Below are 7704 nucleotides of genomic sequence, written 5' to 3'. Positions count from 1 at the left end.
CTCTGTGACCTCATCTCACAGCCCCAGACATCCCAGTTCATGTCACCCTCTCCTTTCTGATACTGACAATGAAGGTGCCCTACCCTGGCTCATGTGGCCTGTGTTGCTGGAAGACTTTGACATCAGAGATGGGGGACGGGGATTAATTCAAAGAGAGGTTTTTCCTTAAGCAGGGAAAAACCCCTGGCAATTGATAGAACTCAGGAAGCAAGCTGAGCAAAAGCCCCACAAAGAATAGTGGTTGGTGATTCATGAGGCGGGCCCCTTCTTTCTGGCAAAAATTGTAAGATTGTAATCTGCCTGTGTCTGTCCTGCCTTTAACGACCATGTTCCCTTTCAGAATTGTAAGGGGAGGTTGTGCGGGAAGGGGGGAGGGCTGAAATGAAGGACCTGTGTTGTAACCGTCCATTGTCTCTGTGGCCTCTGGCCAGGGCCGTGGCTGTGACCCGATGGCCAGCCCTGCCACTCCGTCACAGCTGCCATGGCTGACTGGCACCGTGATTCACCGTTTGCTCCCTTCGAGCTTTTACAAACCCGCCTTGGTGTGCTCCAAAGAGACCTGGGGATGGTTGCGGGGTACCAAATGGGCCGCATTACTTTCAGGCCCGGTGGCTTTGTCCTTCTGCTATTGTGAGCGCTGTCATTGTTTTACCCAGGTGCAGCCCTTCAGACAGGAAGACCCCAGGAAGAACCGTCAGCTGGCAGCATTCACAATGTGCAATGGAGGGTGTCTGTCGTGTCCAGACAGACATCTGGAAGGCCCACATAAGGAGAGGAGAATCAACTGGAAACACTGTCTTCCCAGAGACCATTCTGAGAGAGTTTGCTCCAAGAAAGGTCGTCTCTGCTATCAATCAGAAAAGAAAGTTAAAAAAAAAACGAAGTGAGGTTTAAAAAAAAAAAAAATCTTTCCATGAGGGAGAGGTGAGTGGCAGCAGGTGATGGGTGGGTGGGGCTGTGAGAAAGAGCAGGCACAAGTTCCTGTCACACGTGTGTTACTGGAAAACTGGGTGGGACCAGCCTCGCCTGCAGGGAATTTATAGAGAAAAATTCCCTTCCAGGGGTTGAAGGTGTGGCTCAGTAGGACAGCGCACATGAGGCCCTGATTCCACCCCAGAACTGCAGGACAAAACATCCTTAGAGCAATTGAAAAGTAAGGATGAACTGAGCGTAGAGGTGCCTCCCTGTAATCCCAGCCCTTAGGAAACAGGCAGGAGGATGGTGAGTTTGAGGCCAACCTGGACTACATACTAAGACCCTGTTTCTAGCTGACTAACTAACCAACTAACTAACTGACTGGACACTAAAGAGGTCTGTTCTCTTAAGAAGTGTGAGGGTAGGAAAATCTCTTGACCTCTGTAAGTTTGGTGGCTCAGTGATGTCATCATCAAGAACTGAGCTGGCTCAAGTGGTACAGCGCCTGCCTAGCAAGCATGAGACCCTGAGTTCAAATCCCAGTGCCCCACCCACTCAGAACATTCTGACAGGCATCCGATTGCTTTTCATTGGCTGAGGTGAGGCCACCTGTGCGTGCCTAGACCCATCACTGCAAGGAGATGCATGGCTCAGCGCCATGATTGTCTTAAATCATCCTGGAGCAGGGAGTCCTCCCTGGGCAAGGCCGCGGGGCCTTCCTGAGCAGCACTTGACACCTGTGCAAGAAAGGAGAGCTAGCTGTCGTACAACCTCCTTCCTCTCATGTCCTGCCTTCCAAGAGTCCTAGAAAGCACGTGGCTTGGGGCAGAGTCTAGGTCAAGTTCACCGTCGGGGACCAGGGGCTATGGTTTGCTTGTGGGTGAAATTCATGGCTGTTCCTCTGCAGAAGAACTGAAGATACCGAAGAAGAATTGTGGACATGGAAGGAGATGGCAGGTCACACTAACTCAAGTGACTTCCGTCAAACCAACACGCTGACATCAGCCTCATCACGTCCTTCCCTCCACCGCCATGTTTTAAACAAACCCAGTCTGTGAAGCAATTCCAATTCGGGATTGAATGGAACTTCCTTCCTTCCTTTCTCCCTCCTTTCTTCCTTCCCTCCCATCTTGGTGTTTGTGTTTTGAGACAGGGTCTCACTATGTAGCCCAGACTGACCTTAAACTTGTGATCCTCTTGCCTCAGCTTCCAAGTGCTGGTATTACAGGCATGTACTACCATGCTCGGCTCGCATGTAGCATTTTGGTCCTGCGGCTACAGACCCCGGGGCCTGTTCTCTTGTCCTGCATTCCTCCCCTTCTGTTCTGGCTCACGTGCTTGCCCTGGCTTTCGTGTCCTCACTCTCAGCTTTTACACGTCTGTGGCCTGGAACCCAATTTCCAGACCATTTGTCCACCTTTCTGTCGGGTGAGGGACGGCCTGTGACTGACTTCTCTCCTAGGGCTGGCACACCCTCTGCAAATGGAATCCAAGTGTGAGGCAGCCTCTGCCAGCCCTGGGCAGGGTCACAACTGACCAAACTGGGTGTATTTTGGGGACAGTCAGGGATGTGGGGGCAAATGCCTAACAACCTGCTCTTGAGAAAAACCCAGACCTGATTTAGAGGATTTGCCTGTTTTGGGGGGTGCAAAGACACCCCCTGTGTGCCTATTTCAAACTGTGTCCTGTCGCTCCCACGAAGAGTCCAGAAGAGATGAGCACAAGGGCTGCGGCACACCAGTGGCCAAGTGTCACAGCCTGTCACCTGCATGCAGACAAGAGCTAGCCAGACATTCGTTCTGCAATCTTCCCTCCTTCCTGTCATGACTCCCCTTGGAGTCATGACTAGAGCCGCATTTTGCCTCTAGTCCTTCCCACTGTCCCGCCCTCTCGTGGGGCGAGTTAACACTGGCCCCATCACGAAGGGGGTGCAGGAGTCCACTGGCGCCTTCTGCGCACCTCTGGGTGTCGCACACAAGAAAGCCATCAGCCTAGCACAGCAGCTGTGTCTAACACCTGAGCCCATTCGCCTATGGCGGCTGGAGTTGTATCTAAATTCTCACAGAGCCCAGATTTCAGCTCGTGCATTTGTTTGTGGTCCTGGGGTTTTGAACTCAGGACCTTGTTCTTGGTAGCCAGGTGTTCTACCATGTTAGCCATGCTCTGGCCTGTTTTCTGCTTTGTTATTTTTCAGATATGGTCTCTTCTTTTTGCCCAGGGCCAACCTCCTCTTCAACTACCTACACCTCCCGCATAGCTGGGATGACAGGCACATACCACCATGTCTGGCATGTTTGTTGAGATGGGGTCTCACCAGCTTTTCCCCTGGACTGGCCTAGAACCACAATCATCCCAGTCTCCAGAGTAGCTGGGATTGCAAGTGTGAGCCACGGTGCCTGGCTCTTCAGTTAATGTCTTTCACCTTCTTAAATTCCCAAATGAAATACATGAATTTCTCTGGCCTGTTTTCATCCCTATACATAACGGGTGGGCACAGTGAATGACAAAATGACCAAGACTGGCCTGTGCAGGGTGAGAGCCAAGGTGACCAGACAGTGCACAGACTGGATGGCAGGCCTAAGTGACTGAGCATTTGTTAGACAGGGAGATGGGTAGGACGACAAACGCTGCTCACAGACATTCAGTAGCATAACACGGGTGGGACCCGCACATGCCTGGACAGCGCCGTGCACCGTCGTGTCCGCCCTGCTGTTTTATGGGCCGGGCCTGGGACGTGAGCAAGCAGAGGCCAGGCCTGGAGGGCACGCCGCCCCCCAGAAGCAAGGTGCAGCCAGGGCCTGGGAACCGTGTGCAGCTGGACGGCTCTTTCCCCACTGTCTCGGTTACCCGTCCTGACATGCGCTGGCCGGGCCCTCGCCCCGCAGCCCCCCGCATTCCTGAGATGAGCACTCACCAGATCAGCCCGCGTGGCTTCTCGCCTGCTGTAACTTTCCACTGCCAGGGGAAAGTAGTTTACGGGTCCTGAGCCCACGCCCTTGACAAGCCAGGATTCTGGTGAGGGGGAGGCAATGGGGCGATCGGACCAGTGTACACTAAGTCTAAAGGAATTGTCACTATGAATCCCCCCCCATAATGAATATATCCTCATTAAAACATTATAAAATAAATAAATAAAGTTGATAGAGCTATTCATTAAAAGAACAAAAAAAAAAAAATCCCCAGATTCGGGGGAGGAGGATGAGGGAGAATAAGGGAGGGGGTGGACTTAGTGGGGGTTCATCACATGCCATAGGCGGACATGTCACAGTGAGACCCCCTGTACAGCGATCATAACAGTACGAAGGTTAAAGACAGAACAAAAACACGAGGATTCTAAAGCCTAAGCCTGGGAGAAAAGGTAACAACCAATAAAAATCATAGGAGGCCATTGTTTTCTGTTTTCTTTTCTTTTTCGGTGCTGAGATCAAACCCAGGGCCTGTGCATGCTAGGCAAGCACTGTACCACTGAGCTTCCTCCCAGCCCGGAGGCCACTGGTTTGGACTAAGCTGTGCACAAGCGTCAACGGACCAGGGTAAAAATCAAGATGGAGTCACTCCTGCTAAAGTTCCACCTCACCGAGCTGAAACTAAGCTGCTCATGTGACCTCCTGAGAGAGGTCCCGGCCACATCGCCCAGCAGACCAGTTTCAGTTGGCAAGAAGATGAAGTTCTCTCTGCCCCATCCTCGCACAGACAGGTGACCGCAAGTGGGAGGAGGTTTACCCATCAGGCCTTGCCGTTGTCCTGTCTCCCGGGCCTGCCTTAGAAGAAAGAAAACTGCCCCCAACTCCTGCTGGGGGTGGAACCCAGGCCAGGCAAGGGGCTGCACTGCTGAGCTCCATCCCGTCTAAAAAGGTAACTTTGACAGGACCAGTCTACCTTTTGTCCCTGTGTCTCTATTTTCTTCAGCCCTTTTCTGATCTTACCCTGCTCTGGTGGTTCACGCCTGTAATCCCAACTACTTGGGAGGCTGAGAACTGGAGGATCGAGGTTTGAAGCCAGCCCTGGGAAATACTTCTCGAGACCCCATTTCCAAAATAACCCGAGCAAAATGGACTGGAGGTGTCTCAAGCGGTAAAGCACCTGCTTTGTAAGCATGAAGCCCTGAGTTCAAAACCCCAGTCCCACCAAATAAATAAAAAAACCCTCATCTCCTGCTGGACCCTCCGGGATGCTTACTATTCTTCATAGAATGGCGTGCTTCTGATTCTAGAATGACAAAGTCAACTGGACTTGTAAAACTAAACTGTGGCCATGCTTCCCTTTGACACCGAGACGCAGGAACATTCTAGATCCATACTGGCTAAGCGAGATATCCACCAAGGGCTGAAATGTAAAACGAGGATGTGGATCGAGGTGGGGAACTGTTCAGATGGCCCTGGCTTGTCCTAGGCTGGGACCCATTCCCTGCAACAAGGACGTCATTCGGGGAAGCCCTGAGTTAAAGTTTGTTGATTGGATATTCAACACACGAAGGCTGTTTCTGAGGGTGGCAGGACTTTTCTGTCTACACCCGGATTGTCTTGTCCACAGGACCAGAGCTAGGTGAGTGGAGTGAGGCAGGCATGGCGGGAAGTTTAAGGAGGCCTCACTGTCAGGTTTGTGCAAGCTCTTACCGGGGCCCGAGGGTGACTGCCACCTTAAACATTGTTCCCCAGATGACTGCTCTGCCCTTCCACTAGGCCCAGTTGACCTGGCTATCTCAGTTCTTTCCGTGACCTTGGGCAGGTCGTTAACTCTGACCTATAAAATGCAGGAAACCCCTAAGTCTCGGAAGCTGAGTCTTGGAAGTAGGGCACCAAAGAGCACCAGTGACGGTGCCAAGCACACAGCACGTGCGCCTTCAGGACTCGCTTTTATCGCGTAACTGTGACTAGCGGAGGTGGGGATGCCGCTGGCTAAGTCAGCAACCATCTTATTTTTGGTGGCACCGGGGTTTGAACTCAGGGCCTTGCGCTTGTTAGGCAGGTGCTCTCCCTCTTGAGCCACACCCTCAGTACAGGGTGTGGTTTTAGTTATTTTGTTGGATAGGATCTTGTGGTTTTTATCTGAGCTAACCTGGTCTCAGATCCTTCTACCTCTGCCTCTATGTACCTGGGATTACAGGCACATACCACCATGCCCAGAGTATTGGTGAAGATGAGGTCTCGTTAGTTTTTTTGCCTGGGCTGGCCTCGAACTGTAGCCTCCTGATTTTAGCCTCCTGAGTAGCTGGGATTATAGACATGAGCCACTGTCCCTGTTTGTGGACTTGCTGCAAAAACACCCAGAAGCTGCACCCGAGGACAGATGTGACACACTGATGGCAGAGTCAGCACTGTGTGAGTGAGGGGTTTCCCTGCATTTTATTAATCCTGGCCAAAGACTGCTTACTCAGTCGCCTGTACTCAGGGACTACAGACAATATTTTACTGTAAGTACTCCCCTACAACATTTGGGACTTAGACCAGAAAAAAAAATCATTCCTTGTTTTTCTGCAATTCAGACTTAACTGACCATCCTGCACTATATCTGGCAACCCTGAGAGGGGGACCAGGAATGCACGCTAGCACGGGTGGCCCCTGGGCTCAGCACCCTAACAGATGAACTGTGACATTTCCCCTGGTTCTTTTGGCTCCTGGCTTTCTCCTCCCTGCTTCTCTCTTCCCTGCCAGCTTTTCCTGGTGCATGAGGGGACTGATGGCTGGAATGACAAGAAAGCTGGCAATGCAGCTGGGAGAGGAAGGGCTGGGCACTGAGGATTAAAGATATGCAATAGTCAGCTGGTCCCATGGACCTCAACCAACCCCCTGACAGGCTAGCTCCCTCCTGGGGTCACCGGCCCCCACCCCCATCACTGCCAGCTCTCTCTTTAGAGGCTCTGCTCCGTGCTGTGTGTTTCACAGGAGAGCTAAAGGAACTGGCACCAGTGGCTCATGCCTATAATCCCAGCTACTTGGGCATTTCGAAGTTTGAGACAAGCCCGGGCAAATAGTTTGCAAGATCTCATCTCCAAAATGACCAGAGCAAAGTGGACTGGAGGAGTGGCTCAAGCAGCAGAGTGCCTGCTTTGCAAGCCTGAAGTCCTGAGTTCAAATCCCAGTCCCACTGAGAGAAAAAGAGAAAGCAAAAGGAGAGAAGCCTTATGCTAAGAGCTTTTGCTTATGGAGCCGGAATTTTAAAAATACACCTCTGGTTCCTTGGTGTTATTCTGGGTTGTGTTCATGGATATTCTGCAATAAAGGTAAAAATGTGGCTGGGGGAGAGGGGGATGACACAGGAAAAAGGAGAAGTGCATTCAATAGTGAAGACACTGCTAAGGTGTCAGCTTAAGCTTAAGAGGCAAAAAAAGTCTCAAGTTTACGTAGAGTGGGGCGGTGTTAGGATGGACAGACAAATGGATACAAGGCAGGTGTGAGAACTTCATAGGTTGAAGTTCTACTCCCGCCCCACCGTACTTGAGAGCATGACTGTGAGGATCTTTGAAGAGGTGACTAAGTTACAGTGAGGTCAGAATGGTGGGCCTCGATCCACTATGGCTGCTTTCCTATCCAGAGAGGTGACTGGGCCACACCTGGCAGGAGGACCCAGAGATGATGGAGCGAGGACAGCCAGCTACAGCCGAGGAGCCGGGCCTCACAAGAAACTAGCCCTGCACCGCAGCCATCAAGGAAATTATCTTCTGGATTTTGTTCTTTATTTTTTTGTTTTTGTGGCTGGTGATCAAACCCAGGGCCTTGCATATGTTAGACGAGTGCTCCACTGTGAGGTACACCCCCGAGCCCCCGAAGGTCCTCCCAGGCTGTGGCA

The sequence above is a fragment of the Castor canadensis genome, chromosome 17 (assembly GCF_047511655.1).
Source record: "Castor canadensis chromosome 17, mCasCan1.hap1v2, whole genome shotgun sequence".
In the NCBI taxonomy this organism is placed as follows: domain Eukaryota; kingdom Metazoa; phylum Chordata; class Mammalia; order Rodentia; family Castoridae; genus Castor; species Castor canadensis.
The sequence above is the reverse complement of the archived record's forward strand: the minus strand, read 5'-3'. Positions refer to the sequence as shown.